This window comes from Carcharhinus amblyrhynchos, chromosome 10, assembly GCF_965287045.1.
Source record: "Carcharhinus amblyrhynchos chromosome 10, sCarAmb.v2.hapA, whole genome shotgun sequence".
NCBI classification, from domain to species: Eukaryota; Metazoa; Chordata; class Chondrichthyes; order Carcharhiniformes; family Carcharhinidae; genus Carcharhinus; species Carcharhinus amblyrhynchos.
Window position 1 is genome coordinate 1,746,312 of NC_137333.1, and position 16,130 is coordinate 1,762,441.

General features: G+C 42.4%; 1 protein-coding gene across 1 annotated transcript in view; it reads right to left on the reverse strand.

Annotated features, from left to right (window-relative positions):
* pcca (propionyl-CoA carboxylase subunit alpha) overlaps positions 1-16,130 on the reverse strand; it is a 337,158-nt gene that overhangs the window by 138,903 nt on the left and 182,125 nt on the right. The window lies entirely within an intron of this gene.

The window sequence follows — 16,130 nt, forward strand, 5'->3', positions numbered from 1 at the left end:
GAAAGGGCAAACGTAAGCCTTTTTCATTCACCCCGTAAAATGATCAAGATTAACAACAACCTCACACTGCCAAAGCAACCAGATCTACCAGATGTGGTAGATGGAAGAAATTAATGAAACTATATCCAGGTGCCAGCCAACTACATAGATTAGAACCACCAAAGCTACCGTTCTCCCAACAGAATAGCAAACAAGACGTGGAAGGGCTCTAAGGCCTCCAAGACCGCCTGAGCATCTAACTTCAAGGGGTAGGAAAATTGTTGTTAATATTAATACTGTAATAGCAATAATGTTAGAATAGCATTGAGGTTGTAACAATAAGTTAAAAGCATGGGACATATAGCAACGTAAGACTTGAAGTAAACTAAAGTATCCACTGGATAAAGACTTGGCGGGGGAAGGTGTAGTGGTCGGGTTTGGTACATATAGGGCTTAGTATAGTACCAACTACACAATGATGTAAGAAGGTGCGTATCCCAGAGGCAGGGTCAGTCTAGAGGTGAAGAGAGATCTGTAAAGACCAAGGACGTAGTCAGCTCCGTATCTGCATTATATACCCCGTACTGTATACATGGAACTACATGGAATGGTACAAAAGGTTGTGAATGTAGCCCAATCCATCAAGCAAACTGGCCTCCCATCCATTGACTCTGTCTATACTTCCCCCTGCCTCAGCGAAACAGCCAGCATAATTAAGGACCCCACACACCCTGGACATTCTCTCTTCCACCTTCTTCCATCAGGAAAAAGATACAAAAGTCTGAGGTCACATACCAACCGACGCAAGAACAGCTTCTTTCCTGCTGCTGTCAGACCTTTGAATGGACCTACCTCGCATTAAGCTGATCCCTATAAGGGTTATGGGGAGAGGGCGGGAATGTGGAACTGAGCCACGACAGATCAGCCATGATCTTATTGAATGGCGGGGCAGGCTCGAAGGGCTAGTTGGCCTACTCCTGCTCCTATTTCTTATGTTCTTATGTTCTCTCTACACCCTAGCTATGGCTGTAACACTACATTCTGCACTCTCTCCTTTCCTTCTCTATGAATGGTATGCTTTGTATAGCGCAAGAAACAATACTCTTCTTTGTATGTTAATGCATGCGACAATAATAAATCAAATCAAAAAATGTGTATAATTATGAGTTGTTAATAAAGATTTTCTGTTCATATACTCAAGAATATGAAGACTACTTCATGGTGTAGGAAGCTGAATTCTTCAACATGGATGAAGGATTCAGCAGTAAATGAGCTGAGGCGGGGGGAGTTGGGTAGTGTGATAGAGGTAGAAACTGCTAGTCTTGGAGTCCAGAAGATCATTTTGGCATCAGTCACAGCACCAATACTGTGAATGGCCTTGTTCATTGTTAATCAGTTGGAAACAGTGGTCAGGGGTCAGCGTTTGTAAAGGGGACCAAAGACAACAGCTTCAGCTTTCCCAATATTTAGTTGGCAGAAGTTTCTGTTGAACTGATGCCAAATGTTGGACAAGCAATGTTGCAAATCAGAGACGGTGGGTAAGTGTAGGGAAGTGATGGATAGATGAAGCTGTTGGCTGCCAAGAGGCATGTAAGTGAGAGAAGAGGGTCAAAGGTGAGCATCTGGGGAATTCAGAGGTCAGAGTGCAGGAGTGAGAAGTGATTTCACTGCAAATGATTCGCTGGTTACAATTAAACAGATAAATATGGAATCAGGCAAGGGCAGTCTGAAACAGCAAGTCGACAATGCAAAGATATTGGAAGAGGATGGGGTGGCCAAGCATATCAAAGGATGTAGACAGATCTAAAAGAATGTGCAAGGATCAGTTATCATTGGCAAAGTCACAGAAATGTCATCTATGACCTTGATAAGGGCTGTTACAGTACTATAGCAGGAGCAGAAAACTGATCGGAAGGAATCAAACATAGAATTGAAGGGAAGATGGGCATGGATTTGGATGATAAAATATTGGGGCCAGGAGAGGAAAGGGAAGCTGAGGGCATTACTTTGCAAGGGCAGACCGGCAGAGGTAGATTTTTTTAAGGAAGGGTGATGTGTACAGATTTTAAAGTAGTTGGGGGACAGTACCGAGGAGTGGGAACCATTAACCATATCACTTCAAATGGAACCAAAGAAGAGAAGGGAAGTGAACAGGTTCATCAGAATCGGGCCCAGGGAGCAGGAATGTGATCTCATGGACAAGATGAGCTCAGAGATGCAACAGACTCCAGAGAAAGATGTACCTCAAGAGCAAGTGCAGTGGAAGACATCATTTTGATTTGATTTGATTTATTATTGTCACATGTATTAACATACAGTGAAAAGTATTGTTTCTTGCATGCTATGCAGACAAATACCATTCACAGAGAAGGAAACGAGAGAGAGAGCAGGATGTAGTGTTACAGTCATAGCTAGGGTGTAGAGAAAGATCAACATAATGCAAGGTAAGTCCATTCAAAAGTCTGATGGCAGCAGGGAAGAAGCTGTTCTTGAAAAGACCGGTACGTGACCTCAGACTTTTGTATCTTTTTCCCAAAGGAAGAAGGTGGAAGGGAGAATGTCTGGAGTGCATGGAGTCCTTGAATATACTGACTGCTTTGCTGAGGCAGCGGGAAGTGTAGCCAGAGTAATGGATGGGAGGCTGGTTTGTGTAATGGACTAGGCTACATTCACAACCTTTTGTAGTTCCTTGTGGTCTTGGGCAGAGCAGGAGACATACCAAGCTATGATACAACCAGAAAGAATGCTTTCTATGATGCATCTGTAAAGGCTGGTGAGTCGTAGCAGACATGCCAAATTTCCTTAGTCTTCTGAGAAAGTAAAGGCGTTAATGGGCTTTCTTAACTACAGTGTCGGCATGGGGGGGCCAGGACAGTTGTTGGTGATCTGGACACTGAAAAACTTTAAGCTCTTGAACCTTTCTACTTCGTCCCCGCTGATGTAGACAGGGACATGTTCTCCTTTACACTTTCTGAAGCCATTGACAACCTCCTTCATTTTGTTGACATTGACAGAGAGAGATTATTGTTGCTGCACCAGTTCACCAAATTCTCTTTCTCATTCCTGTACTCTGTCTCATCATTGTTTGAGATCCGACCCATTACGGTGGTGTCGTCAGCAAACCTGAAAATCAAATTGGAGGGGAATTTGGCCATACAGTCATAGGTGTATAAGTAGTATAGTAGGGGGCTGAGAACACAGTCCCTTGTGAGGCTCTGGTGTTGATGACAATCGTAGAGGATGTGATGTTGCCTATCCTTACTGATTGTGTTCTGTGAGTTAGGAAGTTCAGGATTCAGTCACAGAGGGACGTGCCGAGGTCCAGGACACGGAGTTTGGAGATGAGTTTCATGGGAGAAATGGTGTTGAAGGCTTTAGCTGTAGTCAATAAATAGTTGTCCGATGTAGGTCTCCTTGTTATCTAGGTGTTCCAGGTTAAGTGCAGGGCCAGAGAGATGGCATCTGCTGTGGACTTGTTGCGGCGGTAGGCAAACTGTAGTGGATCCAGTAGTCATGGGAGGCTGAAATTGATTCATGCCATGACTAACCTTTCGAAGCACTTCATAATGATGGATGTCAAAGCCACCAGCCGATCATCATTAAGGCACGCTTCTTGGTTTTTCTTAGATACCAGGATGGTGATCATCTTCTTGAAGCAAATAGAGATCTCAGATTGTTGTAAGGAGAGGTTGAAGATGTCTGTGAATACCCCCACCAGCTGATCCACGCAGGATCTGAGTGCTCGTGCGGGTTCTACATCTGAGCCAGTCGTTTTCCATGGTTGATCTTCGAGCTGCTCTGTCATCTGTGATGGTAACCCCAGATACAGGTTCATCCAGGGCTTCCAGGGTAGAGGGCATGCTCTCGCTGACCTCTTGCTCAAAACAGGCATAGAATGCATTGAGCTTATCAGGGAGGGGTGCGTTAGAGCCAGCGATTTTACATGCCTTCAGTGGAAGGGAGGGCAGTGCAGGATATCAGAGGAAACTGAAGGAGGGCAAGCAGCAGAATGGGGTCTAGAACAAGCGGTCACAGTCTCAGGATATGAGAATAGGCCATTTAGGATTGAGATGAGGAGAAACATCTTCACTCAGAGGGTGGTGAGCCAGTGGACGTTTCTCCCACAGAAGGCTGTGGAGGCTAAGTCACTGAATGCATTTAAGAAGGAAAGATAGATTTCTAGACTCTAATTGTATCAGAGGGAATGGGGAAAGTGCAGAAGTGTGGCGTTGAGATACAGGAACAGCCATGATCATACTGAAAAGTGGATTTAGCTTGAAGGGCCGAATGGCCTACTCATTCTATTTTCTATGTTGCTATGTCTCGATTGTTGTGACAAATTAGTCCAGGAATTCCTCATGTTCGCTGTTGGACGTGAAGGTAGAGGAAGCCTGATAAGAGTGGTTTAGGAAGTCAGTTTGTGGTGGGTCGGGGATTATCTTTGCATTACAGGATAATCCTAACTTGCATCAAGTCCAGCTAACTCCTGTGCCTGCTGACCTGCAGTGGAGTCTGCTTAGAATTTGAAACTTCCATCCCTATGTTCAAATTGCTTCATAGCCTCAGTCCCTCTCTATCTCTGTAACCTTTTCCAACGTCATGGTGCTCCGGTTGTAGCCTCTTGCGCATCTTCAAATTTAATTGTCCTACCGCTGGTGGCCATTGGCTTCAGGTGCCAAGAGTGAGTTAGACTGGAATTCCCTCCCTAAACTTCTTCACCTCTCACTCCTCTATAAAACTGCTCCTTAAAACCTCTCCTCTTTGACCAAGGCTTTTGGCTCAATTCCTAATATTTATGTTGCCCGATGCCAATTGTCTTTATGAGGATATAAAGTATGGATAAAGTAGACAAGGTGTGGATGTTTCCTCTTGTGGGGCATTCTAGGACGAGAGGTCATAGTTTTAGGGTAAGGGATAGCAAATTTAAAACAGAGTTGAGGAGAAACTACTTCTCCCAAAGGGTTGTGAATCTGTGGAATTCCTACCCCAAAGTGCAGTGGATGCTGGGTGAGTAAATTTGAGGAGGAGTTGGACAGATTTTTACTTGGGAATGGGTTGAAAGGTTATGGGGAAAAGGCAGGAAAATGGGGATAAGGAGCATGTCAGCCATGGTCGAATTGCAGAGTGGACTCAATGGGCCGAATGGCCTAATTCTGCTCCTATATCTCATGAACTTATTTGATCATTCTCCTGTGAATTGTCTTCAGATGTTTTACCTGTTAAAAGCATTGTAGAAACCCAAATTGCTCATTACTGTCGTTCTAACGAGATAGCTGAGTAGATACATATTTTTGTTTTTGTCATAGGATCCCGACAGTGCAGAAGGAGGCCATTCGGCCCATTGAGCCTGCACCAACAACAATGCCACCCAGGCTTTATCCCCGTAACGCACGCATTTACCCTGCTAATCTCCCTGACACTATGGGGCAACTTAGCATGGCCAATCCACCTAATCTGCAAATCTCTGGACTGTGGGAGGAAACCGGAGCCCCAGGAAGAAACCCACGCAGACAAGGGGAGAATGTGCAAACTCCGCACAGTCACCCAAGGCTGGAATCAAATCTGGATTCCTGGCACTGTGAGGCAGCAGGGCTAACCCACTGTGCTGCCTTTTATAATTGTTTTCAACTTGAAATCAAATGGACAGAACTCACCTTGTTTTCTGGTTTCGAAAATGTTTACAATCTGTGACGTTGCTGTGTAAATTTGATCCACTTGCCTTTTGGCACGAGGATACGCGTAGATTTTTAAAAAAAATTAAAACCTGTTTTGAGTCTCATAAGCACATGAAGAAAATTATGTATTTAAATAAGCAAAGATCATAGGTGCATGGTACCAGTGTTGAAGAGAAGAGGAGGCTTGAAGTTTCAACAAAGTCTTGAGACGAAAGCAGACCCCTGACGTTAGGTCAGAGAAGGTCACCCGCAACACAAGAGAGATTAGGCAGTTTAGGAATTAAATGAAATGAGAAGGCTGACATGTCGCTAAACGCAGGAAATGAAGTCTTGATTACAGAGAGGAAACCCTGTTCTGCTGTTTCCCTGGTGACTGGCAATATAAAGTGATTATGGACTGAATGGCTGCGTGATATGAAATTAAAATGTTTCATATCGAACAATCCAAAATGAATAGGAAAGGGTTAGGGGACATAAGGGAGAAATCAATTCGGCGATGGAAATAATGTATGAATAGGCTTTGCCAGTGGGGGTGCAACAGCTGCCAAATGTCCTGGAGTCCAAAATAAATTACAATAATACTAATGGAATGTGGAGGAGCTTTCAAAACCATTCCAGGGATCACAAGAAAAGTAATCTCAGGTAGATTCCACATTACAATTCTGTTTGGCATTTATAACAGAACTGGGCCCAGAATCATACAGCACAGGAGGTGGCCATTCGGCCCATCATGCCTATGCCAGCTCTTTGAATGAGCTACTCAATTGGTCCCTCCCCCCAATTTTCTCTTTAAATTCATCACTGAATGTGCTCCCACTGCAGTTTCAGGCAACACATTCCAGGTCACGATTTGTTACATAAAGGAATTGCTCCACATTATACTCTCTGGGTTTTTTTACTATTACCTCAAATCAGTGCCCTCTCATTGCCAACACTGCTGTCAGTGGAAACAGTCTCTCCTCATTTACTCACTCATATCCCTTCATTAATTTGCAACACCTCTACTAAGTCTTCCTATGGAAAACGAGCTCAGGAAGGCATGGTGGCATGATGGACTGACTATCTTCCTTCTGTGCCAAAATGTTTCCATGTTTCTAAGAAATACCTGAAGGGCACTGAGAAAGAAGGAAGCCATTTCCTGCTTACTACTGGCTAGTCTGTTGAGAGAGATGGAAGGAGCAGGGGTTGGGGTGGAGTAGGCCAAGACTGAGGACCCAGGGAGGATAACTATGGGTGGATTCTCAAAGGAAGTTTGCAGAGGTATCCACACATCAACATAATCAGAGAAAGGAGCAGGAGCAGAGGACTGGGGAAACCCCTCTCTTACAAAAGGGAAATACAACTATTCCAGAGAACTGGAAAGTATTTGGCTCAATGTCAGTGATAGGAAAGGCACTAGACTCTTTGCTTAAAGATTACGTAACAGAAAATACTCAAAACACTCAGCAGGTCAGGCAGCATTGCTAAAGAGAAAAAGAGAGTTAGCAGTTGCCAACTTTTTTTTAGTGTCATCCACAAATTTGCTAATCAAACCAGCTACATTTTCTTCCAAGTCATTTATATACAATACAGTACAAACAGCAGAAGTCCCAGCACTGATCCCTGCGGCCAACACCACAAGTTACAGACCTCCATTCAGAAAAACACCCATCCACCACTACCGTATAATGTAGGGAGTTCCCTCTGCTGCTGCACTTTGCTTCCCTAATGAGTTTCTTCCTTTGATTGCTTATGTTCACTTTGACAAATATTCCCATTTTAGGTTTGGTTATAAACTGAAGGAAACGAGTACAATGCAATGTTTGCTTTGATCAGCAAATGTGCACTGTGGATTTTCTTACAAAAAACTAGAAATGTTGAGAATTGTGGTGTTGCTACGTCACATCCTGTGGAAGCTTCCAACTCTGACCTTAGTCACCGAAATAAAGTTCACCTTACTGTGTGATCCTTTACTTCAATTTTCAAACATATATGTTTGAAAGGCATGTGACAGAGTGCAACAACAGCAAGAACAACAACTTGGATTTAAATAACGCCTTAACTACAGCAAACGTCCACTCTTCACACTCTCACTGCATTGAATCTCTGTACAATCCATTGACAAACATGGAACTACGTCTGAAAAAACTCGCTTTGCCTCACATTATCCGATTGTCGATGAATCTGAGATTCACTACCAAAGTAAAGCAGTATTTCAACACAGTCCAGTAGGTATTGTCTCAATGTAGCGCTAAATCACTCAACAGTAGTAGCCTGCATTCATATGACACCCTTAACATATAAAAACATCCCAAGCCATTTCAGAGATGCATGTTCAGACATCAGGTCGTGCAAAGAGATGAGAGGGCAGGTGACCAAATGCTTGGGTCTTTCTGGTGTACTGGAGGGGTGGAGCAAACAGAAAGTGTCTGTAGACACATGGCGGGCATAACCCACATTTTAAAGAAACAGTCCTGTTTGAGAAATGACCCCACAGAGTACACTGAGATTATGTGACAAATGCAGAGTTTCAATCCAATCAGTTTTCAGTTAAAATTCCCGAATAACGAGAACATAAGAAGTGGGAATGGTAGTTGGCCACTGAATCATAGGATCCCCACAGTGCAGAAAGAGGTCATTCAGCCCATCAAGTCTACACTGATAACAATTGCACCCAGGCCCTATCTCCCTAACCCCATGTGTTTACCCTGCAAATCTCGCTAACGCTAACGGGCAATTTAGCATGGCTTGGATTGAGGGAAGAAACTGGAGCACCCAGAGGAAACCCACGCAGACAGGGGAAAAAGCAGAATCATTATCAATAAGTGGCATCCAGAAAAAAATAGAGGTAGAGGTTATGATCAGACGCCATTGAACTCAATATGGAATGTGGAAAGTTATGAAGTGCCTAATTGAAAAACATCTACCCATCTCCTCACGCTTATTATCACCTTACTTTCCCTTTAAAGAGAAGGGAAGGGAAGCATACAAGCAGTAAAGAACCAGATGCAAAGCAGAGAAAGTGCAAGCCACAGAGGGAAAGGAAGTGAAGGCAACTTGCAAAAAGGTGGAGGCAGAAAGTGCTACATAAGGTAAACAGTTAAATACAAAGAGGAGCAATGGGGAAGAAAAAAACAGGCAGACAGAAGGAATTAAACTAACACACAAACACAGCTACAACAGGAAAGAGAATGTTCTATTTTCAGGAACTAATAAAAAATCAAGTTAAAATTGCAAACATTGGTCTGAATTCTCTGGTCAGTGACAAAGCAATACCATGGACCTCAAACAAAACTGTCCGCAAAGATCTAGTGATCTATGCGATTTGATTTCCCATTTCCTGAATTTGGCACAGAGTCATGAAGATTGCCGGGTATGCAGCCAATCACATTGAAGTATTTGCACAGACTACAAACCAGGAAGTGAAATGTACTGATTACCCTTCACTTCCAATTAAAATCTTATAGGGAATTAAATAAATTATTGGAACGTACATTTGGGATTAAGGCAGAAATTGAAAGATTAGAAACAAATCAATTTAAAATTAATAAAAATGTGATATTTTTAAAATCATAATTTGACACTCCACAAATATGTAATTAGTTTTCAAAGCCAATGAGGTTGTTCTTCAGTAGTAATTATAAGCTTAGTATACTGTTTAAAAACCCAGATACATCTCATTCTACAAGATACAACTGTTTCAAAGATTTTTACAGTGAGGCCAATGGCACAAAAATAGTAACTTTTCATCAATTCAGTGATTTCTATTTAATTGCAAAGTGAGAAACCTCAACAATGCACCATATGGGGAAACAGAAAATCACCAAAGATAGCTTCGACATTTCCACATTTAACTGGATGCGTGAACCCAGAAGTTGCTATCCATTTCAGAAGAGTAATGACAACAAGCAATAACCACTTCAACGTCATTACCAATACAAAACATGGTAAAGCGCATACTGTTACACTACGAAACTCTAGCATTACCGACCTAATTCCGTTCTTCTTCAATGTTTCTCCCTACCTCTCGTGAAGGTGAAAACTCATGCTGAGGAATGGTTGAATGGGTGCATGGAGCACTTGACTAATTTGCTCAAGTGACCAAAATTTTATGTGTTGGCCAAGCGTGCAAAGAAATGCAAATTATGTGGCGATGGCTCTGCCTCCATAAATAGAGGCATGCATTCAATAAAGCCAATTCCAACGCATAATATAAGCAATGATAATGTGAGTGGAAGCTGGAAAAGGGTACAACCCACACAGAATCTAGAAAAATACGTGCTTCAGCCAAAACAAGTAATGCATAGGAAGTGCTGCAGGCAATTGGTTTTCAAAGCATAAACATGACATTAGTAGACCCATGAGATATTTCTAATATAGCCTGGAGAGTTACTCTGCTTTCCCTTCCAAATTCACCAGTGCAAACAATATAGCAAACAAATCTTCCATCCATATGGTCAAGTTATTAAACATGAATATTGACTGCACAAACTTACAAACTCCCCAGGGTAAAGTCAGTATGTCAAAAATGTCTTATGGCAACTTCAATACAATAATGATCGGGTTTCCAGAAAATCAAGACTTTACAAATACATTGTGTGCTACTTTTGTATCTTGCAACTACACGTTGGCCAAGTTTGGCTTCTCTTGTCAAAGTTTCCGCCTCCTTGTCTACAATATAGAATTACACACAAGTGGCCATGTTCACTGGTGAGTCTCGAGTAATTGTCAGCAGATCATTCAATCACAGACAGCACTGCACCAGAAAAGATACACAATGATTTAGGATCCAGTCCCTCTGCGACTCGATCCTGAGCTTCCTAACTCACAAACTACGATCAGTAAAGATAAGCAACAACACCTCCTCCACGATCATCCTCAAAACTGGTGCCCCATTAATCTGTGTTCTCAGCCCCATACTATATTCCTTATACACACATATCCCTCCAATTCGATTTTCAAGTTTGCTGACGACACCACCATTGTGGGTCGGATCTCAAACAATGACGAGACAGAGTACAGGAATGAAACAGAGAATCTGGTGAACTGATGCTGCAACAATAATCTCTCCCTCAATATCAACAAAACGAAAGAGATTGTCATCGACTTCAGGAAGTGTAAAGGAGAACATGCCCCTGCTTACATCAATGGGGACAAAGTGGAAAGGGTCAAGAGCTTCAAGTTTTTAAATGTCCAGATCACCAACAACCTGTTCTGGTTTCCCCCCCGATCATGCCGAAACTATAGTTAAGAAAGCCCACCAACACCTCTACTTTCTCAGAAGATTAAAGAAATTTGGCATGTCAGCTACGACTCTCACTGACTGTTACAGATGCACCATAGAAAACATTCTTTCTGGTAGTGTCACAGTTTGGTATGGCTCCTGCTCTGCCCAAGACTGCAAGGAACTACAAAAGGCCGTGAATATAGCCCAATCAATCAATCACGCAAACCAGCCTCACAACCATTGACTCTGTCTACACTTCCCACTACCTCAGAAAAGCAGCCAGCATAATTAAGGACTCCAAACACTGCGGACGTCTGAGGTCACTACCAACCGACTCAAGAACAGCTTCTGCATTTTTGAATGGACTTAACTTGCATTAAGTTGATCTGTCTCTATACCCTAGCCAAGACTGCAACACTACATTCTGTACTCTCTCGCTTTGTCTGTAAAGTGCACAAGAAACAATACTTTTCACTGTATGTTAATACAAATGACAATAATAAAATCAAATCAAATTCTTGGAGGAGATTACTAAAATAGGGAGGAGCAAAGGTCATGGGATTTGAACACAAGAATGGGGTTTTCAAATGTGAGGTGTGCGTAGCATGAGCCAATGTAAGGCAATGAGCACAGTGGGAGAAGGATGAGTGGGACTTGGGGCAAATTAAACTACGTGTATGGAGACCATTTGCACAGCCTTTTTTTAAAAATCCCTATGGTGCAGAAGGAGGCCATTTGGCCCATCCAGTCTGCAATGACAACAATCCCACCCAAGCCCTATCTTTGCAACCACACGTAATCCCACCCAGACCCGTTGCCTGTAACCCCAAGTATTTGCCCTGCCAAACCCCCTTAACTGACACATTGTGAGACACTAATCGGCAATTTAGCATGGGCCAATCCACCTAACATACACATCTTTGGACTGTGGGAGGAAACCGGAGCACACAGAGAAAACCCATGCAGACACAAGGAGAACGTGTAGACAGCCACCCAAGGCCAGAATTGAACTTGGGTCCCTGGCACTGAGAGGCAGCAGTGCTAACTGCAGTGCCACCATGCCACCCTACCTGGCCTTTTGAGATCATCCAACTTAAAGATAAAAACCTGGGTCCTTTCTTTTCTACATAATTAAACTATTGACTGGACAAAGTCACTGAAACATTTATGATGCGCCATACACATTATTACAAAACAATATTCATTAGATAGTCACTGCACAATCCTGAATGACGGAACTAAAATTTCAAAGCACCTGGCTTGAAGGAAAATGGATCTCTAAGTAAATAAGTTTTGACAAAGTGTCATTTGGACTCAAAACGTCAGCTCTTTTCTCTTACAGATGCCGCCAGACCTGCTGAGATTTTCCAGCATTTTCTCTTTTGGTTATGGATCACTAAGTACTGTGCACATTGTATCTCCATCATATTATTCTAGTAACTGCAGCCTGGGAAACTTCATAATATCTTTCAATATTGTGTACCAGCACAGTTTTGTTAACTTCACTTCATTTCTTCTCTTCAACCTCAGAATTATAGGGTCAATCTTTTCCCTCTGTTTAGAATTCTGCAAAGAGTGAAAGCATTTTCTCTCTTATGAATGCCATACTTTAAGATTGGGTTATAAAAACATAAAAAATTTCTACCCCAAACATTCAACTCTTTCCTTTTTTCTGAGAGAACTTCAATGTTTTTTGTGAAACAAGCCTTCAACAATGAAACTCTCAGTTTGTGGCAGGATGAAAAATCAAACAAAGAAAAGTGGCTTTAAGTCTCACCATGAGGCAATTGTCAATCACTCAGAACCATTTCCTGACGGAGATGTATGTCTATTGCTCCTACGTTCTGGTCAAGAATTATCTGCTGCTTAACAGCTTCAATCTTACAAAAATTTTTGTGTTGCAAAAGCCAGAAGATGTGTTGAGCCCCACCTGGGATTTGAGTGCACACAAAAGGCAGACCACGCACGATTCTTCACGGAGCATGTTAAAGAGTGGGTTTTTCTTCCTAGTAGAGAGAGTTTTGATAACAATCCCACATTCTTACACAGAGTGGAAAGTGATTCTGGCATCACGCCCAACACTTCCCTAAAAAAAATTTTCCGTAATCGCCATTTTGTTATGTTGCCCTGATTAACCAAAATAAAAGCTTATAATCATTAATACTAAATGCATTAATTTTCATGAGATTTTTGCAAAGTAAAGCTGTTTCAGTATAACGTAATTATAAATCTGGAGAGTATAACTACAGTAATACTTTATACATTTGTATTTCTTATTAACATAAACATAAGAGAATGGATTCAATTCCATTTATACTTTAAAGTATCGGTCTGTACAAGAAACAACATGGAGCTTACATGATACTGAAATGTACCACAGTCAAGGATTACAGTGCTGTGTGGGTTTCAAAGATTTTGCTCAAAGTTTTGGTTATTACACATTTAGTCATAAAATGGCATTTTTTGGTATGTACTCCAACCACTATCATGCTTTCAGAAGAAAAAAACAAATTTCTTGCACTTGGTGTTAGCTTCACATTCACTATTCCAAGTTAATATGGCATGTGAGCAATGATGGAACAAAAAGCCCTGCTAATATTGGTGCTATACGGACCATGGTGCTGCAATGATGAGACAGAGCATAGGAATGAGATAGAGAATCTGGCGAACGACAATAATCTCTCCCTCAATGTCAACAAAACAGAGGAGATAGTCAACGATCTCAGGAAGTGTAGCAGAGAATATGCCCCTGTCTACATCAACAATGATGAAACAGAAGTGGTCAAACACTAAGTTTTTAGATGTCCAGATCACAATAACCTGTCCTGGTCCCCTCATGCTGACACTATAGTTAAGAAAGCCCACCAATGCCTCTGTGTACTCAGAAGACTAAGGAAATTTGGCAAGTCAGCTACCACTCTCACCATCTTGTACAGATGGATCATAAAAAGCATTCTTTCTAGTTATGTCACAGCTTGGTATGGGCTCCTGCTTTGTCCATGACTGCAAGAAACTACAGAGGATCATGAATGTAGCCCAATCCATTACGCAAGACAGCCTCCCATCCATTGACTCCGTCTACACTTCCCGCTGCCTTGGCAAACCGCCAGCATAATCAAGGACCTCACGACCCCAGACATTCTCTCTTCCACCTTCTTCAATTGGGAAAAAGATACAAAAGTCTGAGCTCACGTACCAACCGACTCAAAAGCAGGTTGTTCCCTGCGGCCATCAGGCCTTAGAATGGACCTACTGCGCACTAAGTTGATCTTTCTCTACACCCTAGCTATAACCATAACACTACATTCTGCACTCTCTCCTTTCTTTCTTTCTGAACAGTATGCTTTGTCTGTATAACACGCAAGAAACAATACTTTTCAAAGTATACTAATACATGTGACAATAATAAATCAAACCAAATCAAATATTTTAAAATTCCCAGCTTGTGGATCAAGCCTATAGACTTGAGGATAATTTGTTTGCCCTATTTTTCCTCGAAAAATTTTCAACAATGCTGACATTAAAAGACGTGCTGCGGATGTTGACATTGTACCTTGTTGTTCCAAGATCATTTGTAAGCAGAATCCAAAATGTCAGATTGTCACTAATAGGGCGGAATTGAATGCTCCCCCTATTCCTGCCTCCTCCCCCTCCTCTCCCCTTCCAGGGTTGAGTATGGAGGCATGAGGCATTTAGTTGGGCGAGAAAGTGCCATCTGACGGTCCTGTCACTTTACCCCTTCGCCGCATGTGGCTGGGACATTCATGGACCACCTTTCTGCCTGGATACCAATTGAGGCCCTTAAGAGGTCAATTATTAGGGCCTCATCCTGCTGCTGCTGGTATTCGATTGGTGGGGGAAATCCCCACACTGGAAGTCTGAAAAGTGTGTGTGTGTGTGCGCATCTGTGTGCATATCTTTGTGCACACATTTGCGTGCGCATGTATGCTTGTGTGAGTACGTGTGCGTGTTTATGTGTGCACACATTTGTTCATGCATGCATTTGTTGTGTGTGTGTGCGTGCAGGTACGTTTATGTGTATGTGTGTTTCCATATGTGTACACACGTGTGCGTGTACGCACGTGCATGTGCGCATCGTTCAATGGCATCATGTGCCTGATCCAGGGTCCCAGCATCAGAACTGTGGGGGGGGGGGCTGCTGCTTAAAACCACCTTCCCTGCCCTTGCCTTGCCTCAGACCCCTCTCTCCACCCAATACCATGACCCTCATCTAGCTCTCACTTACTTTCGACCTGGGGTCCCTTGTGATCCTTGGCCTCTGATGGGTACATTACTGGCGCCTGCCACCGCTCCCACAAAGGCAATGTGAAGCTCCCACTGGATCTGCAGCCAGTGGGGAAAATCTGCGTCCACAAACATTACACTTTGCCCACAAATCCAATCAGCAATTCAAAAGAAACCTCTTTACCCAGGAAGTGGAACTTGCTACTACAGGGAATAGCTAAGGATACGTTCAAAGGGAATATAAGTAAAGAGGAGGCAGAAAGGAATGGAAGGATGTGTTGCTGAGTGGAATTAGGAGAGTCAGGAGGAGGCCTATGTGGAGTATAAACATCAGCAAGAACCAGGTGGGCCAAATGGCCTGTTTCTGTATTGTAACAACCTGGTAACTAATATGTTGGCCACATAACCATTTGATATCACTCATTATACCCTGGGACCATATTTACTTTCAAATCAGGAAATGTAACATGAGATATTGGGGAACTTTGAAAATCAATCTTACAGGCAACAACTCCAGAATTTACATCAACTTCAGATCATTATTGCATTTATTCCATGTAAGATAGCTATTATACACAGGCAGCAGACAGTTGAATAAATTCGTTATTTACCATAAATAAAGCAGACTCAAATATATTCAGCCATCAGTGTGATATTCTACTTAAAATGTGAACGGGATAATCCCTCATCCACCTCCCATTTACATACAATCAGTTCCAATTTCAAACACAGAAATGTGTCATTCATTGAATCATGTCAGTACTTATCTGCAGTATGAGTCTCCCCCCACCATAGTTCATCCCGCCCTATCGCCGTATCCTTCTATTCCTTTCTCCTTCAGACGCCAGAGTTAATGAATGAAAGCAAAAGAGAAAAGGCTGGAAAATCTCAGCAGGTCTGGCAGCATCTGTAAGAAGAGAAAAGAGCTGACGTTTCGATGATCTTTGTCAAAGTTTTTACAAAGGGTCATCTGGACTCGAAATGTCAGATCTTTTCTCTCATGACAGATGCTGCCAGACCTGCTG